Below are 13,532 nucleotides of genomic sequence, written 5' to 3'. Positions count from 1 at the left end.
AGACCTATGACCAAACAAAGAAAACTGTATCTTATAATTTTTGGAATAAAACCATTATCCTTAATTTTTTCCCTCCCCATAACTTTTTCCTAACTGCTAAATATTTAGGAAATAAGATATTTAAGAGAGTATAATCATTATAAAGACAAAATACCATGCATAGCTAAGGTATAAAAAGAAACTAGAAAGCATCATTCCTTGAGGAATTTATAATCTATAGCAGCCACAGAAACATAATATAGGCATATAAATATCTTAGGGCATGCGCGAAACCACAATTCTCCTTTTAGAAACATAGCTCAGTAGAATGATTATTTGTACAAGATGTATACAGAGAATTATAGAGGTTGTTATAACAATGTTGTAAATAACAAATTCTCAAAAAATAGTTAATGTTCACCAGTAGGAGATACACTGAATAAATGAAGATCCACCAGACATTAAAAATGAAAATGTAGAATTCTTATTGGCATGGAAATACATTCACAATATAATATTGTGTGAAAAACACAGCCACAAAATACCTTATGATATGATCTTATTTTTATCAAAGAATATATATAGGTAAAAGCTAAAATTAGTTTATTTGAATGTTTAAAACTTATAATTATTTCATTATACCCTTTTTAAAACTATATATTTCAAATTAAACTTGTCTCAGCTTACAGAAATCTTTATTTTCAAAATGTACGGCACAGGGGCTGGGTATGGTGGCTCACGCCTGTAATACCAGCACTTTGGGAGTCTGAGCCTAGCAGATTGCTAAGCTCAGTGGTTCAAGACCACGCTGGGCAACATGGTAAAACCACATCTCTACGAAAAATTACAAAAATTAGTCAAGCGGTGGTGTGTGTCTGTAGTCCCAGCTACTCAGGAGGCTGAGATGGGAGGAATGCTTGAGTCTGGGGAGGTCAAGAGGTCAAGGCTGTAGTGAGCCATGATCATGCAGTTGGACTCCAGCCTGGGTGACAGAGTGAGACATTGTCTCAAAAAAAAAAAAAAAAGTATGGCACAGACACAATAAAGTCATTATCAGGACAAAAAGCAAATATTGACAGATGAGATCACTTCAATGTAACCATGAACCAATATATCTCTGATCCTCAGTTTCCACATTTATAAATTGAGGCCCATCCAACCTTCTACACAGCAAGATTATAGTGAAAATTACCAGTCTCTGATGAAATATATCTCTGATCCTCAGTTTCCACATTTATAAACTGAGGCCCATCCAACTTTCTACACAGCAAAATTATAGTGAAAATTATCAGTCTATGTCAGGTACCTATACCATGCTTGGAACACAGTATTATAATCACAGTTGTCTCAACAAATGGTCATTGCTATAATTATAACATACCCTCCAAAACTCTTATTAAAATTTAATTGTCATTGGGGTGGTATTAAGAGTTGTGACGTATTTAAAAGGTGATTCACTCTGTCCTCATAAATAAATTAATGTTACCTCAGGAGTGGGTAAGCTGTCATGAGATTTTGATTCCCTTTTATTTTCTTTCTGTCTCATGTGCCCACTTGCCCTTCTGCCTTCTGCATGGGATAACTCAGCACAAAGGCTCTGGCTCAATGCTAATGCCATGCTCTTGGACTTCTCAGCCTCCAGAACCATAAATTTCTATGGTTTATAAGTTACCCAATCTCAGGTATTCTGTTATAGCAGCAGACAACAGACTGAAACAGTTATCTTTCTTTTATTTCCTTTCTACAAAATAATGTATTTTTAGAACAATGAAAACAAGTGTTTTTACATTAGCTTTATTCAGCTTCATGTATAGTATGGTCAAAACAAACAAAAAAACCCTATCATTGACCTATGTTGGAGAATTTTTCTCTTTTGCCTCCTTATATACTACCAGTTAACAAAATGTGTAATTAAATTTCACCAAGTTATTGAATACTTATAATTTATCATGCATTCTGCTACATGTTAGAGAGCACAGAGATAAATATGACAAAAGTTCTGCCCTCAAAGCATATAATACAAACAATTATAATACAGTAAAAAGTACATCATAGAAATAGATACAAGATACAAAGGCACCACAGAGGAGGGCTTGGTTAATCAGCTGTCTGGTAGGAGTGACAGAGTAGAATTGCCGTAAGATATGATTATGAGCTAGGTTAGGAAGATTGATTTGGTAGGTAAGGAGGCAGTGATTGTTAGCCCAGAGAAACAACACAGGGTGAGAAGTTGAGCTGATGATAAACTCTACCTTCAACACCTCTCCTCTCCCCAGGGGTTGAGGGGTGGAACTGAAAGCCCCAACCCTTAATCACATGGTTGGTTTCTCTGGCAACCAGCCTCCATCCTGAGTTTATCCAGAAGCCCCAAGCCATCATTTATTAAAAAGACACATCACTTCAGAGATCTCCAAAATTGTGAAAGCTGATAGCCAAGAAAGAGGGTAAAGACCAAACATATATAGCTTTATCAATTTTATTATGCAACACAATGCTTTGAGATACATATATAATAAAACGGTTTCTATAGTGAAACAAATTAACATATCATCTCATATAGTTACTCATATTTTTCCTCTGAGGCAGAGCAGCTAATATCTACTAATTTAATAAAAATGTTGAATACAATACACTATTATTAAACATAGCCCTCATGTTGCACACTATTTATTAGACTTGTCCATCCTACATGTCTTCTATTTTGCATCTTTTGACCTACATCTACCCAATTCCTTCTCTTCCTCCACATCTTGACACTGGTAACCACTTTCTTATTCTCTATTTATGTATAGTTGACCTTTTTTTTTAGATTCCACATATAAGTGATATCATGAATTTTTTTAAATTTATCTGTTTCTGGCTTTTGTCACTTAGCATATGTCCTCTAGGTCCATCCATGATGTAGCAAAAAGAAGGATCTCCTCTTTTTTATGGCTGAATTATTTCCCACTCTCTCTATATATACTACAATTTATTTACCCATTTGTTCATCAATAGACACCTAGATTGTTTCTATATCTTGGCTAAATGGATAATACTGCAACGAATATGAGAATGCAGACATCTTTATGAGATGATGATTTTATTTCCTTTGAGTACATGGTATTCTCTCCTTACTCTCAGAGGCTGTAACACCAATACCCCACCAGGTACCTGAACCTGTGAATAGTACTGAACTCCTATATATATATGATATATAGATGATGATTTTTCTATACATATATATCTATGATAAAAGTTTAATTTATAAATTAGGCACAGTAAGAGATTAAAAACAATAGCTAATAATAAGATAGAATAATTGTAGTAATATACTGTTCACAATTTCAAGGATAGAAGACTTGTTCTTACCATAGATCTTAGCAAATGTGGTGTATATATATATATATATATATTTTTTTTTTTTTTTCTTAGAAAGTTGAGAATTTTCACCTTTTCACTTATAGGAAGTTCTTTATGGCTTCTCTTTGGCATATCTGAATTGCCAGTATTACTGCTCTTACACACTGGGGCCACATAAAATAAGAACTACTTGAACACAAGCACTGCCATAATGTGACAGTTGATCTAATTACCAAGACAGCTATGAAATGACTAAGAGGCAGGGAGCATATACAGTGTGGATACACTAGATAAAGGGATAATTCATGTCCTGGATGGTACAAAGCAGAATGGCATGAGATTTTATCATGCTATTCAGAACAGTGCACAATTTTAAACTTTGTGAGTGGTTTATTCCCCAAATATTCCATTTAACAATTTTAGACCCCTGTTAATCACAGGAAACTGAAACCACAGAAAGTGAAACAATGAAAAAGAGGGGACTACCATATACCCAGAAGACAGATTGCTGGGTGATATGGTAATTATATTTTTAATTTATTTAGGAACCTCCACATTGCTTTCCAAAATGGTCAGACCACCAGTGTACAAGAGTTCTCTTTTTTTCATACCTTCACCAACACTTGTTATCTTTTTGTCTTCATAGTGGCCATTTTAACATGTGTGAGCCAATTTATCATAGTGGCTTTGGTTTGCATTTCCCTGATAATGAATGATGTTGAGATCCTTTTTATATACCTGTGGCCATTTTTATTTCTTCTTCAGAGAAGTGTTTATTTAGGTCTGTTGCCCATTTTACAATTAGGCCAAATGTTTTCTTGCTGTTGAGTTGTATGTGTGTTTGTATAAATTTTGCATATTAACCCCTTATCACATGTATGTTTTTTGAAATAAATTTTGCTTATTAATCTTTTATCAGATGTATGGTTTCCAAACATATTTTTCCAATCCATGGATTCTCTTTTTAGTTATGTTGTTTCTTTGCTCTTCAGAAGCTTTTTGTTTTGTTTTGTTATTTGATTTACTTTGATATAGTCCCATTTATTGTTTTTGTAGCCTGAACTTTTAGTGTGATATTTAAGATATCACTGCCAAGACCAATATCAAGGAGTTTTTTCCATATATATATATTTTTTTTTAATTTTCAATTTCCCATATATATAAAATTATGAAGCACAAGATCGTATACACTTTAATTCCATATTTTAAAGCTGTTTGATTTTGCTGCAGATGCATCCTGTTATAAATTCAGCCCCTTACCATTGCTTTACAATGTTGCATTTCTGTGATTAATGCTAATTTTTTTAATTGCTTGCCTTTCAACTTTAATTTATTCTCATTAACCAAATTGGTGTCATATTGCAAACTTACTTTTCCATATTTCTCATATATTATACTTTATTTAGATGTGAGAAACCAAGCAAAAATCTAACGAATTGTAAAGCATTTTCATACTCAACCTCCCACTAAAGAGGGTGACACATTTAAAGCAATGAACAAACATAAATTCAAAAAATATCCAGTTCCCTACACACATACATTAAATTGAATATCCATTTTTAATGGAGGTGTCCCATAATATAGAGGTTTTAACACAGAAAAAATAAAGTACATAGAGAGATCATTTCCCATCTGCTACTACGAAAAACTTAATCCTTTCACACTTACTGCAAGAAACTGCATGGCTGAATAGGTCTTGAGAAATCTTTTGCACTCAAGTATTCCTCTGTGGTTCAAAGATGACTGAAATCATGCCCAGGTAAACAGGGAAGGGAACCAAGAGAATCTATATTTAGTGAAAATTGCAAATACTGTTAGGAGCAAGAGAAAAAAATGTATGAGACTATGCTATTATTTGTAGCATGCAAATGACAGAAAACACACTTTTGAACGAGACACTCTAGGAAATGAAGATATTTGCACAGAATTGCATTCTCATGAAAATTTTTAATGAACCCTATGAAATAAAAGGTAAAAGGAGAATTAGAAAAGTTTCAAAATTCACTTAAAAGACAAATACAGTCATATGCTATATAATATTATTCTAGTCAATGATGGACTGCATATATGATGGTGGTCTCATGAGATTATAAAGAAGCTGAAAAGTTCCTATGACTTACTGACTTCATAGCCCTTAAGATATTGTAGTGTTAGGGGTGAAAAATATATGAGTAACTGGCAGCAAATCTGTAGGGTTCTGCAGCAACCTCAATTCTTGCCTCCTCAGAAGAAAGAATTCAACTGACGAGCACAAGTCAGAAAAAGAGACTGAGATAAGTTTTAGAGCAGGAGTGGAAGTTTATTAAAAAGCTCTAGAGCAGGAAAAAAAGAAAACAAAGTACACTTGGGAGGGGCTCAAGTGGGCAACTTGAAGGACAAGTATGGCGTTTGAGATTTTTTTTTTTTTTTTTTTTTTGAGACAGAGTCTCGCTCTGTCGCTCAGGCTGGAGTGCAGTGGCGGGATCTCGGCTCACTGCAAGCTCCGCCTCCTGGGTTCACGCCATTCTCCTGCCTCAGCCTCCCCCGTAGCTGGGAATACAGGAGCCCGCCACCACGCCCAGCTAACTTTTTGTATTTTTAGTAGAGACGGGGTTTCATCATGTTGACCAGTGTGATCTCGATCTCCTGACCTCGTGATCAGCTCGCCTTGGCCTCCCAGAGTGCTGGGATTACCGGCGTGAGCCACCGCACCTATCCCGGCGTTTGAGCTTTTGACTTTGGGTTTTATATATTGACATACTTCTGTGGTCTTGCGTCCCTTTCCCTTTATTCTTCCCTTAGGGTGAGCGGCCCACATGTGCGGTGGCCTGCTGACACTTGGTAGCTGAGCATGCGCAGTGTATTTACTGGAGTTGTACACATGCTCACCTGAGGCTTTCTTCCCTTTTCCGGTGGAATGCCCTGGCAAGTCATGCTCTGCCATTTTGCCTCTTAAAGTGCATGCTCGAGCCAACCTGCCCATTTCCTGAGATGACATTGGAAGCTGTCGATTACCAGTTTCAAGTGCTTTTATGTATTGGGAAATTGCCTCTCCCTGGCACAAACTGTGGCCAATTATTATTTTAAAAAGCCAGTGTGATAACTGCTGGACCATCACCTGATGGTCGCCTTACATTCCCAAGAGGGTGGGGGTAGCCCTCTCCTGCCCTGCTCATGTCTGACTAGCTACCTATTGTAACAATAGCACAATACATTAATCATTTGTTTGTGGTGATGATGGTATAAACAAACCTACTGCACTGACAGTCATACAACAATGTAGCACATACAATTATGTACAGTACATGATACTTAATATTGATAATAAGCAACTATATTGCTGGTTTTTGTATTTAGTATATTATACTTTTTAATCATTATTTTAGAGTGTACTTTCTACCTACTAAAAAACAAGATAAGTAAAACATCTTCAGGCAGGTCCTTTAGGAGATATTCCAAAAGAAACCATTGTTATCATAAAAGATGACAGCTCCGGCCGGGCATGGTGTTTCACACCTGTAATCCCAGCACTTTGGGAGGCAGAGGTGGGCAGATCATGAGGTCAGGAAATCGAGACCATCCTGGCTAACACAGTGAAACCCCGACTCTACTAAAAATACAAAAAATTAGCCGGGCGTGGTGGCGGGCACCTGTAATCCCAGCTACTTGGGAGGCTGAGGCAGGAGAATGGCGTGAACCCGGGAGGCGGAGCTTGCAGTGAGCAGAAATCGTGCCACTGCACTCCAGCCTGGGCGACAGACGGAGACTCCATCTCAAAATAAATAAATTAATAATAAATAAATGAATAAATAAATAAATAAATAAATAATGACCACTCCATGCATGTTTTTGCCCTGAAGGCCTTCCAGCGGGGCAAGATGTGGAGGTGCAAGAGAGTTATTTTCATGATACTAGCCCTCGGCAGGCATAGGCTTATGTGTGTGTTAGTGTGTTAGTTTTAACAAAAAAACAGTCTAAAAAGAGAAAAAGAAAATATTTAATTCAGCTGTACAATGTGTTTGCATTTTAAGCTGTTACCACAAAATACTCAAAAAGTTTAAAAAGTTAAAAATTTACAGACTAAAGAAGTCATAGTAAGCTAAGATTAATTTATTAAAGAAAAATTATTTTTAATAAACTCAGCATAGCCTAAATGTACAGTGTTTGTAAAGTCTAGAATAGTGTACATTAATATCACACACTATTATTAATGTCATAAGCCTTAACATTCACTCATCATTCACTTAGTGACTCACCTAGAGCAATTTCCAGTCCCACAAAAGGTCCATTAATGGTGAGTGTCCTATACAGGTATACTGTTTCTTATCTTTTATACCATATTTTTACTGTATATTTTTTATGTTGAAATATGTTTGGATACACAAACACCATTTTGTTACAGTTGCCTGCAGTATTCAGTACAGTAACATGCTGTATAGATTTGTAGGCTAGAGGAATAGGCTATACCATATAACCTAGGTGTGTAGTAGGCCATACCAGCTAGGTTTGAGTAAGCACACTCTATCATGTTTGCACAACAAAATTTTCTTATGATGGTGCATTTTGCAGAATATAACCCTGCTGTTAATCAATATAGGACTATATCAATACTGCTAGGAGTAAAACTCATAATAAATGATGAAAAACAGCTGGAATTAAATACACTGTAACAAGAAGTAAATTAATAAAAAAAAATTTACATGAAGAAAGATGGGGGCTGACCCATTAGATTGGTAACAGGTGTGTTTGAAGAAATACACTAACAAGAAAATCAGAAAACGCATTTGAAGATACGAAAGAATGTTTCACTAAAATGTAGGAAAATTAAATATATGGATCACAGGTCAACCTAAAGAGGCAAAATAATTAAAAATCTACCAAACATATCCCGGTGAAGATGCTCAATCTCAAAGATTTGAAAAGTTAGATACAAATTCAGGTGGGAAAAAAAAAAAAAAAAAACAGATTGCTAACAAATAGGCAAAACATGAGGCTCACTTTGAACATCTCTTAAGTGCATGCAATTTTGATGAGGTGATTTCAGTATGGAAAGTTTGACATAGCCTTTTCACATTTCCCTTTTGCCAGAGGAACATGCTGGTTTAACTTAGAACAAAAATTAACTTAGTGTTAATTATTTGTAAATTGTTTAACAATATATAGAACAGATGCCTTAGTCTATCTTATTTGTAAATTGTTTAACAATATATAGAACAGATGCCTTAGTCTATCTTAAATATGCATCCTATTCCTGATTTGCTTTGGAAGATATGCTTGCGTAAGTTTCATTAAGATTGTCGGCGGGGCGTGGTGGCTCACGCCTCTAATTCCAGCACTTTGGGAGGCCAGGACAGGCCAATCATGAGGTCAGGAGATCGAGACCATCCTGGCTAACACGGTGAAACCCCGTCTCTACTAAAAATACAAAAAATTAGCCCAGTGAGGTGGCGCGTGCCTGTAGTACCAGCTACTCGGGAAGCTGACGCAGGAGAATAGCTCGAAAGTAGTACCAGCTACTCGGGAAGCTGACGCAGGAGAATAGCTCGAACCCAGGAGATGGTGGTTGCAGTGAGCCGAGATCGCGCCATTGCACTCCAGCCTAGGCGATAGAGTGAGACTCCGTCTCAACAAAAAAAAAAAAAAAAAAAAAAAAAAAAAGATTGTCTAGTTTTCTCTACTTGATGTAAAAATTGTCAGGAGTATGATGATCATTTATTATGACTTTGTTTTCAATTTAGCCTTAGATTTTCACTAAGTTTTCTTCATATATTCTATTGCTTCTTTGCCACATAAATTTGTTGTATTTATATATTTTTATTGAATTATTCTCTTCTACAACTAAAAAATTACTTCTTTTGTTCAACTTGATGCTTACCATGAATTCTAAATTTGTATGATATTAATATCTTGACCCAGGATTTTATTTTTTCTGAATTTGTTTATTGTATGTTTGAACTGCATTTACGTTAAACTTTCTTAAAATATTTTAAGTAAATCTTTAATAATTTCATACATTTTAAAAGTACATTTCAAATGATTTTATTTTAGTAGATACACTTATTTATTGAATCATATCTCTCAGCTTGCTTTAGGTGTTCTGTGTTTTGATTTTTTAAAAATTTCTTTCCTTTTTTATTTTTTAAATTTCTGTCTTTTTCTACAAGTCACCTTGTTTTAATTTTATCTTTTACTCAACTCTGCAGTTGGAGATAAATAATCGGTTTTAGATTTTCTTATTATTTTTAGTCATTTAAACAATGAAAGTGCTAATAGCTACCATATTTCTCAAATACATAAAAAATACAAAATATATTATACTTACACGTCTTATCTCCTTTTTTAAATTTCAGTTTCTTCGTATGCTCTGATAGTTTTTGCTTAGTTTTTTAGATCTAAAATACTGTTGTTGTTGCTGTTATTATATCACTTAAACATCATTCCAAAAATTGTAACTTTCAATATAATGTTAAATTTAATTTAAATTTTATTTTGTATTTATTTTGATTTTTTTAAATCCAGATATCCTAAAACAGCATTTATTCACACAATTTCCTTTGCAATTGAGAGTTCCTTTTTTCAAATTAAAGAACAGTCACATTTCTCATATGTTGAAATTCCATTGACAGCATGTAAGGCATAAATTAATCTCAGCCAAATTGCTACTAAAATGTATTACATAATATAATTATGAAGGATATATATTTTATCTTCTACAGATAATACTAAAGTTTTTATTAGCGTTATCCATGCTATGTAACAGCTGCATTTATGAAACAGATTGAGTTTAAAGCTGGCTATGGTTTGAATGTATCTCCCAAAAAGCATGTATTGGAAACTTAATCCCCAATGTGATAATGTTGAGAAGTGCGGGCTACTAAGTGGTGTTTAGGTCATGACGGCCACCCTTACAAATGAATTAATGCTGATTATAAAAGGGCTTGAGGTCGTGATTTCGATATCTTGCTCTTTCTTGCCCTTTTGCCTTCTTTCATGGGATGATGCAGCGAGCCCTCACAGGTGCCAGCCTTTTGATCTTGGACTTCCCAGCCTCCAGAAGGCTAATAAATACATTTCTGTTTATTATAAATTACCCAGTCTCAGGTATTCTCTTAAAGCAGCACAGAAAAGACTAAGATAATCACGCTGCAATATTATTTACAGAGATACATTTTGACCAGGTTTAATTATCCTAGTTTGAAAAATTAATATTAAAAAATCTTAGCAACTAATCTCTGGATTTTATATGATTGACAGTATTATTCAATAATTACACACTGCACTTTCTATGAGGATGCATAGGAATCCTTTTTTCCTTGATTTCAATAATAGAGTGGTAATTCTCGGTAATATTTTAGTTATATTAATACATTGCTAATCATATTCCCAATCACGAAAATCTTTCTCTGAGTTACAACCAAGTTTATGATAACATGTGACATTTTCTTGTCCTAAAATTTTTTTATCCTTATCTCCTTTTTTCAAAATTTATTTACGTAAGATGCCAAATTTCTCACTTAATAATTTTTGTCACTTTGTCTGTGGTTTACACATATCTTTGTAGATTAGGAGTAAGACACAGTTTAAATTAATAGTAGTACATATAAACAGGTAGAAATTCAAGCCATATTGATAAGATATTAAGTGACATTGAAATGGGATAGAACAGTTCAGACTGTTCAAGTGGTTAGAAAAGACTTCATGAAGGACGTAGGTTTTAAGCTTGAACTTGAGTGAATTACAAGCTTTTTATAGAAAGAGGAGTGGGAAGAGTACTTTTGCATTAGAAAAAAAATACATGGAAAAGACAAAGCTGGAAAGGCACATTTGAGGACTGAATAGATCATTCTACTCTGACAAAATTTCCTGTAAGTAAAGAGAGTTATAAAGTTAAAACAGGCATTGGGACAAGAAAATGTGAAGATCAATTAATAGCTATGAACTTTACCCTGCTGGCACATGGGTGTCATTGATAGTTGATGGAAGGGAAATTAACATTAATAAAACTATTATTAGGTTCAAAAAATTACTGACAATAACTTGTAGAATTCGTTGGAAAAGAGAAAAGAGATAAGGGAGCCATCAGGAAACTACTGTAATAGTTCAGTCACAATATGTTACACAGAATACAGATGTTTAACAAACGGTCATTAAATGAATTAATGGCTGAAATAACAATTCAGTAAATTAGAGGAAAATGGAAATTCAATTTACTAAAATAGATGTGAAAAAATGATGAAATATAATAATGATAAAAACAATAATGATGAAAAAATGATATTTTGACAGAATTGTAAACCAATTGCAAAAGAAAATGTAAAAAAGATTAGAAATTTGGATAGCTGAATTTCTTAGTACTGAAAATCTCAGTACTCTTTGCAAAAATAAGAAGGCAAGAAGAGTAACACCTTTACTAAAGACAACTATTTTGATTTTTAGTAAGAATGAATTTGAGATGAAAAAATTCTAGGTCGAAATTTTAAAGTTATTTTGGAATGCAAGATTGTAAGGCAAAGGGTTTGTTTCATTTACTGATTTATATCAAACACTTAGAAAAGTGCATGGCAGAGTAAGCACTTGATACACATTTCTTAAACGGAATTTAAATGTTTAGGCAAATGTGATTGAAGGTTATAAGAGACACTGTCTGCTGATAGTTCTGTAAATCATATTTAACAAAACAGGAGCTGCTGGAGGTATACATAAAATAATATGGTAATACTGTATCATAGCATGCATTTTGTTAAACATGCTTTTTAGCTGGAATTTACTGTAGCCTTATTGGATTATGTTTTCAAATATTCTCAATAATATTTGAGTAGAGATTGAGTTCACCATCAACCACACCTTAAAACACCCCATGGGTTTACATCTTGTACTTTATTGGGAGGTTGTGGCATGTTTTGTGTGAAACTGTTTCTTCTAGTTTAAAAATATTTTGGTATATCTTATGTCATATGTTATTTTCTTAGAAGCATGATATAAACTGAGGAAAGAGATTAAGAGCAAAGAGTCATTAAAGTTGCATAGGTTTCTCTTCCTACCATTGTTAAGTAAAATTAGTTCATTGACTGTATTAGTTCTTTTTGGTATTTACTATATTACTGAAAAAAATTGGTATAGACACTAACAGTATTATAGTTGTTTGGAGATGTGTGAAACAAAAGCAGAAAGTAAAAGGTATAATTTTATTTCATCAAAATTATAAATATGAGCAAATCTTCTTTTCTTGTTCATTCTCATAATAACCTATGTCTGATTTGTGAGATATTCATGAGGTCTATAAATTACAATGATTTTATTTTTATACTCTTTGAAATTAGAAAAAAAATCAAGTGATGATCTGACACTGCTACCGTTATATTAACAATGTAAATTTTAAGTTACATACTAACTTATTTCCCATGATATTTTATTGATTTTTTGTTTGTTTTTGGTTCACGTTCAATTGATCAAATAGGTTAAAACTTCACGGTATTGAGATTTTTCAGTGATATTTTCATCAATATTAGATAAAATCCAAACGGTACACTTTCTTCTTGCCTAAATAGAAACCTTAATTTTATGAGGTAATTGTCTATTCTTTTTTGCCTGGGCTGGTTTCTTACACAACTTATTGTTTAATATGGCTATGTAAGCACAAAAGTGACGTTTTAAAGGTCTCATATCCCATTTATAATAATAAACATTTTTATTTTTTATGTTTTAAATTTCATTTTAATATTGAAAAAATAAAACCAGGGCAGAGTAGGAACACAGCCCTCCACCACCACCAATTGTGCAGTGGAGTTTCCCACATTTGGGGAAATCACAGGGGTCAGCACACTCAGAGTTCAATGGATTAGCCTCACCCTGGAAAAACCACCTTCATGATTATGGTATCTCCCCTTCCAGATAAGTATAATAATCAACATTTTAATTAAAAACTTGCCTAAGTCATTATAGAACCTAGAAACAATAGCCAAATAAGAAAGAAAGAAAAAGAAAAAGAAAATTTAAAAATTGAAAGAAGATAGACTATCAATTGAACCTAATATCAAATAAATACTTATCCTCTTATATCAGCATGACTTCACTCTTTCTAAAGTTCCTAATTGCATAAGCCACATAACAATTATTTCCACTATGCATAAGAATTTTTTGCAATGGTGTGAATCTATGAAATATTTCATGGCTCAAAACAAAACAGAAATTGCCCAGAGGAAGGCAAACGCTATGTGGCCTTCAGATTCTGA

The 13,532-nt window shown here is 33.8% G+C and overlaps 1 non-coding gene across 1 annotated transcript; it reads right to left on the bottom strand.

The window, feature by feature from the left end:
- Window positions 1-13,033: 13,033 nt before the first annotated feature.
- LOC129034477 (U1 spliceosomal RNA) lies at window positions 13,034-13,199 on the bottom strand. Its single transcript, XR_008501946.1, has one exon. It is a non-coding gene; the product is annotated as a U1 spliceosomal RNA (small nuclear RNA).
- Between the last annotated feature and the right edge of the window lie 333 nt (window positions 13,200-13,532).

Source organism: Pongo pygmaeus, chromosome 2, assembly GCF_028885625.2.
Source record: "Pongo pygmaeus isolate AG05252 chromosome 2, NHGRI_mPonPyg2-v2.0_pri, whole genome shotgun sequence".
Taxonomy (NCBI): Eukaryota; Metazoa; Chordata; class Mammalia; order Primates; family Hominidae; genus Pongo; species Pongo pygmaeus.
This window is presented reverse-complemented; position numbering and strand designations above follow the sequence as displayed.